Source organism: Dermacentor andersoni, chromosome 4 (genome assembly GCF_023375885.2).
Source record: "Dermacentor andersoni chromosome 4, qqDerAnde1_hic_scaffold, whole genome shotgun sequence".
Classification (NCBI taxonomy): domain Eukaryota; kingdom Metazoa; phylum Arthropoda; class Arachnida; order Ixodida; family Ixodidae; genus Dermacentor; species Dermacentor andersoni.
In genome coordinates this window covers 91,532,594-91,547,872 of record NC_092817.1, presented here as the reverse complement: position 1 = coordinate 91,547,872, position 15,279 = coordinate 91,532,594, and the positions used below count along the sequence as shown (strand labels likewise).

The 15,279-nt window shown below is 48.5% G+C and overlaps 1 protein-coding gene across 4 annotated transcripts in view; it reads right to left on the bottom strand.

Moving 5' to 3' along the window:
• Nucleotides 1–15,279, bottom strand: part of LOC126536467 (glycoprotein 3-alpha-L-fucosyltransferase A) — a 159,191-nt gene that overhangs the window by 53,248 nt on the left and 90,664 nt on the right. The window contains exon 1 of one of the 4 annotated variants that reach the window (XM_050183440.2): nucleotides 12,905–13,891. The exons of the other annotated variants lie outside the window; for them this stretch is intronic. The gene's annotated coding sequence lies outside the window, so the exon portion shown is untranslated. Of the gene's footprint in view, nucleotides 1–12,904; nucleotides 13,892–15,279 lie in introns of those variants that run through there. 4 annotated transcript variants of the gene reach the window in all.

Genomic DNA, 15,279 nt, shown 5'->3' with positions numbered 1-15,279 from the left:
CGTCCATGCGCGACCTTCGCTGCGCTCGATGGCCGACAGGCGTCAATATACAACTGCAGGGCGACCGAGCCCGCGAGATTCCCGAACGACAACCGGGTCACGTCGTGGCTGACTTGGATCGCCACGTCTGCGCCGGAGCAAAACACCGCGGCCCACACGCCCGCCTGCTCGAGCCTGACCCTCTTTGGCAGCGGTGGTTGGGGCGGAATTAAATTTACCCCGTTCGATCTCGCGGACGGCGATTGGAACGGTCAACCAAGCCAGGCCGCGGAAAGCGATGCGTTTGGTATGCATCGCCACGGCCGCATACATGAAGGCGTAAGCGCTGTCAGTTATAGCACTGAAAAAAGAAGAATTCACATAGAAACTGTGCTCGTCTTTCAGTAGGCTGTGGTGCGGCCGGGTGGAAGGGTGCATATTGTTGGCATTACTCGCGGCAGGCAAGAATGACGAGCTGCGTGCATTGGAAATAGGGCAAGTTGAAAATACCATAACAATCAAAAGAATGGCAGCGTTCAAAGGCCCGGTATACAGTTGTGTTGACGCATAAGGGAACGCTTCAATGGGATACAAGGGCTCATATAGCAGCTTGAATTTTGCGTGAATTTCTCTAAACTAATCTTTCAATAACACTTAACTGCCAAACGCGTCATATCGGGGACTTCTCCCTCATAATGCAGAATAAATGCCGAAGTTATATCGAATTGAATATTGAAGAAGCGTTTGTTCCCTCTGAGTGGGGTATTTTGTACCTTATGTGCTTGATTATTCTTCCTTTAGTCATAAATTTCAATTAAACGATAACTGCCATGCGCGTGTGTACGCGAAATTCTCGGGAGTCGAGTACTCAGTATAACGTGTGAGATTCACCTTGGTTCTAATCAACACAATCGGCCTAATTAAGTCCACTTCAGGACAGTGATATTCTATTGTCGCTGCCCCGTGTTAATCAAACCAGCCTTATAACCGCATGCTTCCCGATTTAACCACTTCAATTGCTCACCCGCCCTCGAATTTGGTTGCCCTTTGTGAAACGTCCCCCTCCCCCCAATTGTTATACTATGAAAAACCGCCGCAGGCAGCACGTGACCTATCTCTGCTCCATACATCCCGCTTAATCTAATGCATCATCATCTAGAATCTCATCTCCCTAGAATATCACATGCACCGCCATTTGATCCCTCATCTCTAGTGCTGTCCTTGTGTTGTAACGCCAAAACTAAACCGAAAGACTCCAGCACAAACGCACTAGCAGAGAACACGTGCATGGCCAACCAACAGCTACGCACTGCTTGACACAATTCCTGCTAGCAGCACAGGGCGCAGTCGCAGGGCCTCATACAATGGGTACGTGCACAGCTGCTGTTTCAACAGCGGAAGCAGGATCCTGGTAGACAGACAAGAACGGGCCTGCTGCTGCTGCCGGTCGGGTGAAGTTAGCTGCGTTTGCCGTTGCTCTTGTTGGGCCTCTTTCCTGCCGAGGGTGTATAGCAACACCTCGTGTCGTGCTTCGCGCGTAGAGCTTCGGTGAGAGCCCTCTCCGGGGCACGTTTCCCGCGCAAGCTCCGCTTCGTGATCGTTGGTTGGAGCGGTTAGCGCACTCCGATCTTTAACCACGTCTAACGGGATTCCCCTCGACTCACCTACCCCCCCCCCCTCCCCCGCCGCTTTTATCTGTTCTTTCTCTGTGTCTGTACGTGTGTCCTAATGTATATCATCACTCCCGATGTCTTTATATCAAGGGGCATTGTATTAATGATTCCTTTCATTCGATTCTGTACATTTCTTATCGTCCACCTCAACGCGACCAGGGCGGAGCGCGGCTTACACCACTGACTAATCGGCGAAAAGAAGTAGCATCGGAATATATTCTTTACATTATCCCGGCCAATGATTCTTTATGCGGGCCGTCCGATTCGATTGACGCTGTTAATGAAAAAAGCAGAAAGAAGAAAAAATATCTGCAGACCTCCGCGACTCCTTCTACTCTGAATTCATTTACCGCGACAGCCGCAGGCTCTCACAGCGGGCAGCGTCATCTCGCTTTCTTCCTTTCCGTTCTGTCATACAGGAGTTGCTGTGGAAGGATTGAGGTAAAGAGTGCCTCGGCTTCAGCATTTCTCTGTGTTTTTATGCAGGAAGAAAAAAAAATAAACAAACAGACGATAATGCTGAAATAAATAACGAATGAATTAAAATGACTACAAATCTATTAGAGAGAACAACATCGTAACGAAGAGCTCACTGAATTTACATCTAACCGAATAATTTATATAGACTTTGTATACCTTATAGATTGCTGGAAGAGTCTCCTGCGTACTAACTGAATGACTATAGGTATAAGCACGCTGCTCCTCAAACAATGGCGCTGCCCCCCTCAGGAACAGTGTTATTGCAACGCGCACAGCATCGTCTTGGTCCATTACCCTACCTCTTGCTGTGTGCTTCAAAAAATGCACGCACGAACGTCACCACTACGACAGTCGGCGTGACCGCACAATTGCTAAAGGCGAATATTTCGGTATGTCTCTGTATGTCAATTCCCACAGAAAAGTGGCACTGCCATCATCTCACCTTCTCACCTCCGATTACGGGCCTTCTGTACACTAATTAGACCTAAGATCGAAAATGCCTCGGCTCTTTGGGACCCCTATCAATCGTCTTTAATAAAGAACATTGAATCCTTGCAGAATTTACTCTGATTATACTCACGTCATGCCAGCATCACAGCATTAAAGAAACGCGCAGGCCTGCAAGAACTATGTCACCGCCGAAAAGCTGCACGTTTATCACTTTTTCATAAGCTGCATCATCACTCAACACTTCATAATGACTTTTTTCGTTTGCCTTCTTCCGTCTTTGACCGACGCCACCATCTGTTAGAAGTTCAGCGCTTGTCATGTCGTACATTTAACTACGCACAGTCTTTCATACCACGCATCATAACTGACTGGAATGCTTTGCCACCACGTGCTGCTACTGCCACTACTCCCGACAAATTTTGCAATCTGTTGTCTGCCTTAAATACTGCTTAACATGATGCGTATATTATTATTTCGTGTTTTGAACTGTTTCTTTTTAAATTGTGTTTGCAATGATGTAGATCTCGTTGTTTCATTTTATGCTGTTGTTTGGAATATGTGGGATTTGTATAACTTTTGACTACTGCCCTGTTCATGTTGTTGCTTCTCTTGTTTTTCTTTGCGCTTGTCGTAATTAACAATATTTGGCACTTATATTATGATGTCACATGATGTGTGCTTAGTTTCTTTTGAATTAATTTGTGATGTATTCTATCTTTATTGATTGACTGTACCTTCCTCGTCTTATGTAGTACCCTCAGCCGTGAGGGCCTTTAGGGGTATATTGTACAAAATAAAATATAAAAATTTATGTAGCAGAATTCAAGGTCCGACGCGAAGGATAATACACGTCTTCCTCGACAATCCATCTTTAAGCTACCCCATAGTGGATGATGCGCATTGAAATCGCCGTTAATAATCTATGGTCCAGGTGTCGCTGTTAAAATTGCACTTAGCCTTGCGTTGTCAAATCGACTCGAAGGTGAAGTGTAGGCACCTACGAGCGCGAGTGCGAAGTTCTTGCATTTTATAGTCAAACATGCGTACTGATTGTCGTCATCGATCAGGTCCCACTGGGTGTATAACATAAGTGAAATAGCATCTGACGTAAACGATGGCTTTGCTGCGCAGCAAAATTGATTAGAGACAGTTGCACAAAGTACTAAGGACGTGTCTATGTATACAGCGAGATTCTTCTTTTGCTTCATCTTTTTCTTCTGAAATATCTGTTGAACCCTATCTCTTTAACTATATCATAGTATTTCTGCATACTAGCGCGTATTTCTTTTTTTTTTACCCAAATATTTTATTATTCCCAAAAGTGAAATTCAGGATCGATAAATATATATGCTGCTTCCAAAATCTCCTTTTGGACATTGGTTAGCCCTATGCATACCTGCCTGAACGTTGCGTCTACAAATCAGGCAAAAACGAACAGCCAGTTGGCAGAAGAAAAACGTACTAGATTCATTAGACCTACTGGTGTGGCAACATGTAAAAGGACGCTTGCTATACTAGCAGGCTACTTTCTGCGGCAATGCAGGAAAAGCGACGGGGGCGGAGCTTCTGCACACGTGCTAATGTGCCAAGTCGTCTGGCTGCGTTTGATGGTGCTTTCGGTTTCTCGGCATAGATATACTGAATCAGCGCAGCTTCCTCGTGCGACGGTTTCGCATTCGCCCGAACGCGAAAGAAGAGAAAAGCAGCTGGGAAACAAAGTCAAATTGAACACTTAGTGGTGTATTTTTGCCTCATTTTACTGTTGGAAATATGTTCCTGTGTTCTCTTTCCCAGCTTTGCTAAGCGCTGATGAGAATGTGGGACTCTTTTTCAGAAGCGCTTTCACTTGTGCGCGCTTTGTCTCCACAGCTTTCACTTCATTGCCCCAGAAAGTTGTCCGCTAGTACAGTAGTGGAGGCGTATGTGAAAAAACAACCACAGCATCAAACTTGCTTATGATTCATTCTCGCGCTATCAAAAAAAAAGGAAAGAAAAAAGAACCTTAGTTCCCAATGACCACTGCAGCGTAGGTTAAGATACGCAACCATTTCCCACTGACCGTTCAGTTGAACAATTCCTGCCGGCGATCACCGTTGCAAGCACTCAGTGTTTGTTAGGGCCGAGAGAGACGCGAAAACAATTTTTTTTTCCAAGCTCGGTTATACCGAGAGTCGTCGAGAAGTAAACATAAGATTCCGCAGGATGACAACTCCGAGCGCGATATGTAGACACTTTCCCATTGACAATCCGAGTCCAGACAAACTTCAAGGCGAGGACCTTTTCGAAGATCTCCAGGTGGTGCATACATCCCGCTCCCGAATGTCGCTTTGGAAAACAGGTGTGTGAGAGCGATTAAGTGTTCTCTCCCCCTATCTCGCTTGAGACGCTTTCTATATATATATACCCCCCCCCCCCCCCCCAAGCATTTCTCTTTCGCTGGAGGAGAACGGAAATACGACTACGCATTTGAGTTTTCAAATGTTCCAGGTGAGAAGTGCATTTGGGGCGCAGCGAAAGTTCAACACACCTGTGAGACTCGCTAGGCTCGCGTATACGAGGTACATATATAAAGTGAAGCCGTTATCGCAAGTAAATTCAACATTTCGTACGTCGTTTTTATTTTTCTATATACTCTCATTTTCATTGCGCAAGAAAAGCAAAAACAAAAACAAAAAAACGGGGAAGGGGGTGGGGGGAGGCGTCAGACTCGTCTTCGTTTATTTACGACCGCGCTCAGCCCGGTGCGCGCTATGCATGTCCCCCTCGCAGATGAAAACTCGCGCTACGTACACAACGTCCCACGACATTTCGCACCCAGATAAGAGGTGGCGCTCAGGCTGGCCTCCCGTTTCATGCCTTCTTCCCAAGGTCGGCCACTTTATTTTTGTTATTTTTTTTTTTTCATCCCGACTTTGCAAGTTGTTTACGAAGCAGCAGCACCGAGACCAGTTCCGATGCTCGGAAAGCGTTTTTGCGTCGCGTTTAAATGAGCCGCAATCGCCGGCGTTGTGTTTCTTTCCCTTTCCATAGTTGCCTTCGATAGCCGCAGGGGCAGCTCAGTAGATATGGCGTTCTGTTGTTGAGCGCGAACGTCGAGGGTTCGGTTGCCGGTCACTGCGGCCGCATTTCAATAGGGGCGGAATGCAAGAAATGCCCGTGTTAATTCTGAGTTATGGCTGCACGTTAATGATATCCACAAACGTCGCAATTAGCCCCGAGTCACTTTTATTAATTACTAATTAACCCCGAGACTCCCACTACACGGCCGCACTTATGTAGCCCCTGTGTTTCTATAGGGGGATATTAAACGCCAGATAATGGTTGCCTCGGGCGACGCGAGACACGTTGATAGGTCGTAATTTCCACTAGTCTCAAGGAGATCGGCGTCGAAATTGAACTTGACTGGCGAAGGTCTTTATACAGGACACTTCATCCAGACAAGAATGCTCATTGACGTTTGCGTAGAGCCCAAGAATGTTTCCGGTAGACGATATACTGGGAGTAAAATGTTATTGCCAATTGCGGATGCTCTAATTCGTTCTCAATTGGTACGTAATATAGGCACGGCAAACTGGGCTAATGTGAAAGAGTGCCCTTTCTGACAGAAACAGAAAAAAGTATGACGGCCATATAATCTAGAATGGGATTAAAAAACGCCATACGTCCAGTAAAAGTACTTCATACCCTCTTGTCTTCATAGCGACAGCAACTGTTTTACACACACACACACACACACACACACACACACATATATATATATATATATATATATATATATATATATATATATATATATATATATATATATATACAATACATGGTGCCCAAGCTAGTGTTATCCAAGCTGCTCAACAACAAAATATTTAAATAAACACGGTGCAAAATGCAATTATAAGACCTATGGTGTTCAGTCTTCAGAGGTACGGTGACCGGACACCGTAGGTTTTAAAATCGTATCTTCCACCGTGTCATTACAATGCTTTCTTTTTCCTCTTGGAAAGCGTGGCTGATGTTAGCTGGGAGACACAGTACACCCGAAGAAAAGCGCTTGCGCAGCTTTTTGCGGGTGCCAGTAGGTCAGCATTAGCGAGGGTCTGCAGGACGTTCGTTTATTTTTTAAACGAGAGATATCCGCTACGAGCGCTATTAATGTCTCCCTCACGGAAGTGCGGTGAGAAGGAGCAACCGGCGCCAATAATGTTGCCAGCCTCCTCTTAATTTAATAGGAGTAATAGTAATAAAAAGAAGGGTGCTTAACAGCCAGGTCGACGCACTTAGCTTTCGCTTCCCAACTCACGCCTTTACTTCTGACGCAGCTGCTTTCTTTTAAATCGTGTGACGGCGGAGCTGCCTCGGAAGCTATACGAATGCAAATGACGTCCTCTTGAAGTTCAACTCGCACCAGCGTGGCACGAAATAAAAAAGGTCAGTTTTTTTTTTAAATTTTGCTCTGGCAGGAAGTGTGCAGGAATTCTGCCAGCGTGCAATACTGTGCGGCTCCGGACTTGTGTTCATCTGCACATGTTACATTCAGTGTCCTCTCGCAGTTGTGGCCAAACAATAACTTTGTGCAGGTCTCGTCAACGACAAACTTGCTCACAGTTTTGTGAAGCCGCTAGTGCGCTCGGCGGGTAAATATAACAAATGTCCAATAAATACTGCCGCATAAAAAAAAAGGAAAACACGAACCAGTAAATGGAAGATGGTGCGTTAACTAGATAACTACAGATTTCGTGTCCAGGCAAAATGTAGAAAATCCACCTAGAGAGAAAGACCGGTGCTGGATCTAGAATTTGAAGTAAAAGAACAACCGTAATGAAACTGCTGATGTGCCAACGCTGGGCCATCTAAATACAGCGTGAGCCGACTGCAGTAAGACGAGACTAGGCGTATTTGGACGTTTTTCTCTGTTCTCTTTCTATTTCGGGCGCAGTATTTATAAACTAAAAGCAAGTGCACTTATCAGTGTCATTGTCTGGTACTCTCAAGTGCAGAAGTATGCAACTAATACTTTTAAGATAACTTTAGGAAAGAGTGCGTAGGCCTGAATAATATGTTTGCCATTAAAAACCAGGCAGATCCCACGTCCTGTGGGAATTGATGTCATGCGAAGCAGTGTGCGGAGAACGAAGTTAACCAAACGACCATGAGAGCACCAAGACATAGGCGGGGTCTTCATGACCTACATGGCACGCATGTCATGACATTTTTGTCACAACCTATCATTTGTATTCGTTATACACTCTTGTCTTAATATGCCAATTTTGGTACACACCAAGTTAAGCAAACGACCATAAGAGCACCAAGACGTAGGCGGCTGTTCCATGACCTACATGGGACGCATGCCATGACATTTTTGTCACGACCTATCATTTGTGTTCGTTATACACTCTTGTCTTACTACGCCAATTTTGGTACACACCAAGTTTACCAAACGACCATAAGGTCACCAAGACGTAGGCGGCTGTTTCATGACCTACACGGCAGCATGTCATCATTTATGTTCGTTATACACTCTTGTCTTACTATGCCAATTTTGGTAGACACCAAGTTAACCAAACGACCATGAGAGCACCAAGGCGCTGGCGGCTGTTTCATGAACTACATCGGACGCATGTCATGAAATTTTTGTCATGACCTATCATTTGTGTTCGTTATACACTCTTGCCTTACTATGCCAATTTTGGTACACACCAAGTTAACCAAACGACCATGAGGGCACCAAGACGTAGGCGGCTGTTTCATGAACTACATGGCACGCATGTCATGAACCATAATTTATGTTCCTCATACAATCTTGTCATACTATGCCAAAATTTATAATTTCACACCCCACGAATACAGAACTATTATCTTACGTTACGGTATACGAACCACGTAAGGTAGATTAAGCATATTGCCACGGCCTCGACACAGCTGACAGCCACTCGGTGCGATTCGATGCAACATGCTAGGCATGTTGGGTGGCTCCGAGAAGAGGAGAACGACGAAGGTGCCAGGACAGCGACATATATAAAAAGATCTTTAGCGTCGGCCGAAGTCTTTTGTTGCTTTGTCTGTGACAAACTGGTGGAGCTGCTGGGTACACGTCTATGTACTCTGACCCCCAGGAACAGAGCGCGGACAACCTACGCAAAAGCCGACGGCTTCAAAGACTGCCTCCGGAATACGGCCTCCAAGATCTGCCGAGGATGTCCACCACAACCGCAAGCCAGACACAGGAGACGTACGGTACGGGACAGCCTCCTGCGTCGCTGGTTCTCCACACCCCACGCTGGCCGCGGCCGTTCCATGGTGAGCCTTTTGAGGACGTGGAAGACTGGCTCGACGAATTCGATCGTGTGGCTGATGTCAATTATTGGGACGAGCAGAAAAAGTTAAGGAACGTGTACTTCGCCCTAGAGGACTCTGCCCGAACATGGTTCGCTAACCACGAGCCATCCATCCCCACCTGGCAAGAATTTCAAAGGCAGATACGCGATACGTACAGCAGCCCCGCAAGAAAAGAGCGAGCAGAGCAAGACCTTCAGAATAGGGTTCAAAGGCCGAACGAAAGCGTAGCCATGTTCGTAGAAGACATGTCGCGGCTTTTCAAGCGTGCTGACCCTGGCATGACAGAAGCAAAGAAAGTACGCCTACTGATGCGTGCAGTTAAAGAGCAGCTGTTTGCTGGACTGATGCGAAGGCCTCCAGCTACAGTAGCTGAGTTCGTCAGTGAGGCGACAACAATGGAGCGAGCCCTTCAACAACGCTCCTCGGTCTACGATCGCCAAATCAACCTGGGATCAGCATCTTCTGTCTCGTTACCCTATGACACCGATGCGCTTCGAGAGCTTGTGCGTAGTGTCGTGCGTGAGGAGCTCGACCGGCTACAGGGAGTGCGATTTCAACCGACCGTAACATCCCTCACAGATATCGTCCGCGAAGAAGTTCGCCAGGCAGCACAGCCATTCGTGCAAACCAGACCTGAAGCCGCCCCCGTACTGACTTATGCGCAAGCAGTGAGGCTACCTGCGCAACCCGGGAACCACCGTAACCCGCCTTCTTCTGAAGAACCGCTGTGTCACTTCCAGGGCCAAGGTTCACGTACAAATATGTACGGGTCCACGAGCTCCCAAATCAATACGCGAAAGTCAGACGTGTGGCGCACACCTGACTACCAGCCACTCTGCTTCCACTGTGGCGAAGCGGGCCACGTGTACCGTGCCTGCTACTACCGAAGAATTGGACTCCAGGGCTATCACCCCGGCGCTCGTCGCCCACGTGAGGGAGAGCGCCCGAGAGAAATCCAGCAATATCTGGCCAGTCAACCTTCGTCGCCGTACGCGCAGTTCCCACCGGTTGAACAGTCCCTGCCAACGACCCGATCTCCGTCTCCGCAGAGGCGCCAGTCACGATCACCACCTCCTCGACGATCGGCGTCACCTAGCCGCTACACTACGTTCTCCGCTTCCGTGGGCAACCGGCCCACGAGCCCAAGTCGGGGAAACTGAGAACAGCGACCTCCGGAGGTGGGGCCGCTGTCCAACGCACTTCGAAAGATCCTCCGCTGCGACACCCCGACGACGACGATAACGACGACGACGACTGCGCACCTTCGACACCTTTCTTCGAAAACCGTGAACCTGTTTCAGCCGACATACTCGTTTCTGTAGATAACCACCCGGTAACCGCTCTTGTCGATACTGGCGCCGATTATTCTGTCATGAGCGGACAACTGGTTACGGCACTTCGCAAGGTGACGACACCGTGGCCAGGACCTAAGCTCCGTACAGCCGGCGGTCATGTTCTCACGCCGATCGGCAAATGCACTGCGAGGGTACAAATTCGCGAGGTCACATTTGTCGGTTCATTTATTATACTGAAAGAGTGCTCTAGGCAGGTCATACTCGGCATGGACTTTCTTCGGGAGTACGGCGCAATCATAAACCTTCGCGAGTTGCTTGTCACATTTTCCAGCGAACACGCAACTCATTCGGACGACTACCACCCACAGTCCACGGTGTTACGCGTTTCGGGTGGCTGTGCTACTTTACCACCCCGGAGTACTGCGTTGATCACCGTAGAAACAGACGATGATCCTCCCCATCTCGGAATCGCTGAAGGCAATCTGTCAGTCTTGTTGGCTCGACAGGTTTGCGTAGCCCGCGGCATCTTGCAGCTGTCGTCACGGATTGCTCAGATTTTAGTGACCAATTTCAGTCGTGAATACCAGCACTTCGCCCCACGAACTGCCATCGCCTATTTGGAGCCAGTCAGTGATTTTCCCGCTTGTTTAACTGTAGGGCAAAATGATGGAGATTCTAACTGTGACGTACCAGCCAACAGCAATATTGATGTGAATTCTAAATTATCAGGTGAACAACAGGCTAGCATTCGAAGCCTTTTACAGTCTTTTGCGGACTGTTTCGCTTCAACATCGAAGGTCAACCAAACGCCTACTGCGAAACACAGAATTATTACAAATCCCAATGAAAGACCCGTGCGCCAACGTGCCTACCGTGTTTCTCGTAAAGAGCAAGACACTACCCGTGCGTCCCGCTGGTCTTCTCCATCCCGTGGATCCTCCGGGGATCCCTTTTCAGCAGGTTGGAATAGATTTGCTTGGCCCATTCCCCACGTCGAGGGCTGGTAACCGTTGGATTGCTGTTGCCACAGACTACCTAACACGTTACATTGAAACCCGAGCTCTCCCACGAGGCACTGCTAATGATATTGCGACCTTCTTTGTACATGGTATCGTACTCCGCCACGGTGCTCCAAGAGTGGTTATAACCGACCGGGGCACAGCATTTACAGCGCAGCTCACAGAAGATATCATGCTTCTCAGTGGTACCGTTCACCGCAAAGCCACTGCTTACCATCCCCAGACGAACGGGCTCACAGAAAGACTAAACAAAACGATCGCTGATATGATTTCCATGTATGTTGACGTCGACCACAAAAACTGGGACGACGTTCTCCCATATGTTACGTTTGCATATAATACTGCCGTTCAAGAAACTACCGGCTTCACCCCTTTTCGCTTGGTGCACGGCCGGGAAGCTGTCACAACGTTGGACGCAATGCTCTTACCCACCTACTGTTCTAATGTTGTCAATGATGCTGCCGAATTCGCTCGATGCGCCGAAGAGGCACGCCAGCTCGCACGCATGCGTATCCGCTACCAACAACACAACGATGCCGACCGATACAATCTTCGTCACCGCGACGTCACTTATCAACCCGGTGACAAAGTATGGGTGTGGACACCGATCCGCCAGCGTGGTCGGTCGGAGAAACTTTTGCGCCGCTACTTTGGACCTTATCGGATCGTTCAACGACTCGGCGACGTCACATACGAAGTGATTCCTGAAGGAGAAGGCACCGCTCGCCGTTCCCGACGCCCAAGCCTGTCCGATGTCGTTCACGTCTCTAGATTGAAGTTATACCACTCCCGCTGAACGCAAAGTCCCACACCTCTCTCACCATCTACGTCCCTCTTAACAGCATCCCCGTGGCAATCTCCAGTGCCTCAATGTTCCGCATCGAGACGATGCTTCTAGGGAGGGGGGTAATGCCACGGCCTCGACACAGCTGACAGCCACTCGGTGCGATTCGATGCAACATGCTAGGCATGTTGGGTGGCTCCGAGAAGAGGAGAACGACGAAGGTGCCAGGACAGCGACATATATAAAAAGATCTTTAGCGTCGGCCGAAGTCTTTTGTTGCTTTGTCTGTGACAATATAATTAGACGTAGGCACTTAAAAAAATCCCCGCAAGAAAATGAAGCACCCATGCGACTAATGCACGCCATCCGTTTGGTGATAGTCGTCGAGATGTGTCTACTAGATACTCGGATACTTTTGCGGTGCACAAGTTAATGTCGAAACAAAATGTTGGGGCTACTGCGATTAAAAAAGAATGATCGAAGTTGGAGGTGACAAACACTATCTGAGGAGCACAACACGTAGAAACCTTCGTTCTAGATGTAAAGCCTTGCTCTACAAGGTTACGATGCTTGCTTGCTATGATAATATTTAGCTAGTGAAGGTACGTACGCAATGCATTTGAGCAATGAATAGACATATGCTGTGAAATGACGGTGCACCTTACTTTCTGTGCTTGCCACAAGTGAGGAGGCAATGCGTATAAACTTCCCAGCCATAGGGGCCAATCTTCGTGCCGGCTCTGTTAGTGCACGCATTATCGAAGCAACGCTTCACAATTTACATAATTACTGACTTACACGTCTTCCGCGCACGCTCAGGCACAAACATTACGAACAGGAGCGCCACGAGTGGCTTATAACACAAAATCGCTGTCAAAAACGCGCACTCACCGTAGGTCGCCGAGCCGAGGAGCGGGTTCAAGAACGGACGCTTCGTGTACTATCAGGCGCCAACGCGATCGACGCGCACGGCGGGGTCCTCAAAGCAGCAGGCGATCGGAAGTGGCGGCGAAAAACAAATGATGCCAGAGGCAACGGCTTCCGTTTCCTTCGATAGTGCCTCTCGCTTCGCCGGAAGAAGGCTGTTCTTTCTTTTTTTTTTTTTTTTTGCTGGCTGCGGCGGCAAGCCCGACCGCACGCTTCTAAACCACGCCGGTCAGTTGAGAACACGACGCACGCGAAGCCGCCGCAACAGCCGCCGGCCAGAGCAGCACGAACGACTCGATGGGGAGGAGGAGGTTGCGACGCCGAAGTTGGTCTCCCAATTTGCATACGCGGCAGCTTGGTCCACCGCGAGCGCTTGCTCGCGCGCGCGCGCGTGGCAAAAGCGGCTCACGCGCGAACGAACGCGCGGCGCTTCTCTTCTGCAGCGGGCACGTGCGTGGCGTCGGTGCTTTCAGAGGGTGAGAAAGAGAGCGAGAAGATGAAGAAACAAATGAAGAAGGAAAGGCAGCAAGATTGAAAGAGCGAAAGGAACAAGAGAGAGGAAGAGAGACAGCCAGAGCCCAGGCGCCGCTGTCAAGCGAGCGCGATGGTGGTGGAGCGCGGGTGAACGCTTCGCGGAGAGCGCGCTCCACGGAGCAGAGAGAGAGAGAGAGGACGGGCTCGTGCTTGGATGCACCTCGAGCTTTCGTGTGCTGGAGCGTCTTCGTCGTAGCCTACAGGGAAGGGGTGGGGGAGGGAGGTAAATATATAGAACGAAACGCCCGGGTGGTTTTGAAAGCAAGCAGAGACTTGAACGCTCAAATCGCGAGCGCTTTTCGTCGTCTCGTGTACTCTGTCACCACCTCTCGCTTTATCTCTCGCAGCATCTTCCTGCGTCGTTCGCCCGCCGTGCATCCGCTATGCCAAATTTTGTTCTTCTCTCTAAAAAAATGAAAACTGGGATTCCTCCTTCGCTCCCTCTCCCAAGCACACACGGTTGGTTTGTTCTTTAGTTTCAGGCACTCGGGCGTATATTTAACTGAAACACGAGGCGGAGCGCGGAAGATGTGCGAGCGGCGCCTTCGCCTGTCGCGCGCAGCGGGGCAGGGACGTGGGGGGACACACGAAAGAGCGTCGAGTTTTCGGGCTGTTAAGGTCACTGTCGACACACGAACACGCATACAAGGCGAAGCGTGTGCACTCGTACAGACGCACGCAGAGGCAGAAGGTGAAGCGGCGCGCAGAGAAAAGCGTCTCTCCTCGGTCAGCAGGGCGCGTGATTTTACACCCGGTTACCTAGACGCGCGAGAATTTCGGCGACACTCACACTCTGAAATTGTGGCAACCGGCTTCCTGCAAGTCGCCATCTCGATGCGCTACGTGTGGTTTCGCTCGGTCGCCGGAATATGGCAGCGGCGCCGACTGTCCACGATTCTAACCTTTTCTAACCTTCTTCAGTGGTTGCTCTGAAAATGTACTTTAGGCTCTCAACTCTGCCCCACGACCGTGCCTTCTTGGGTTTGTCCCTGTTCTGCAAACGTGGTTCAATCGAAGCATTTGCAGAATCCGCACGCTGTGTCGGTCAACAGGAGACCCGACGCATAACGAAATAAAACGAGTGATATTGCTTGTCAAGATTAGCAGCATCAGGGAAATTTTGTCATAGGGATTTGTATCTATAGGGTAAAAGGAAGAAAAACATTGGACATTGGCAACTCCACTTTATATATATCGACCCGACAGCTTCAATCATGTTTATGATAATCTAGTGACGATGAACTTATGCTTTAAATGAGATAACGACTTACTTCGTTTCATTTCGGCGCAGCATGCACCAAATTTTGAAGATCGCTTTCGTATTAATAAAAATATTCCATTTTTTTAAAACGTTTTCTTCCCACAAGAAGTTATGGGCACTTTCTCTTTCTCTTCTGCTTATTTATTAACATTATATTAGCAAACTTAATACACAGGCTCCGGCTAATTGTTTATATTCTGATGAAAGCAGTAAAATGCGCAAAATTAAAGCGAGAATAAGCAAACACAAACACAGCGCAAACACAAATACCCAAACCATAGAACACACGAAGGCCTTTCAACGCGTCTGGTTAACCTCCCTGCCCTTCTTTATTTTATTTTATTCCTTTCAACGCAGGAGACTTTCTTCCTTCTCAGTTCAGTCAGTTGTGTTTACGCCGTTACGGTACATTGCACCCAGTATAGCACGACGCTTTGTAAGAGCATCACGGCGTGGCACCAGTGAATGGCTGCGACGTCAGAGCTGTTGTGCAGACGAGCAAGGAAGACTATATGAGGAAACGGCTAACCAGACAGTGACTGCA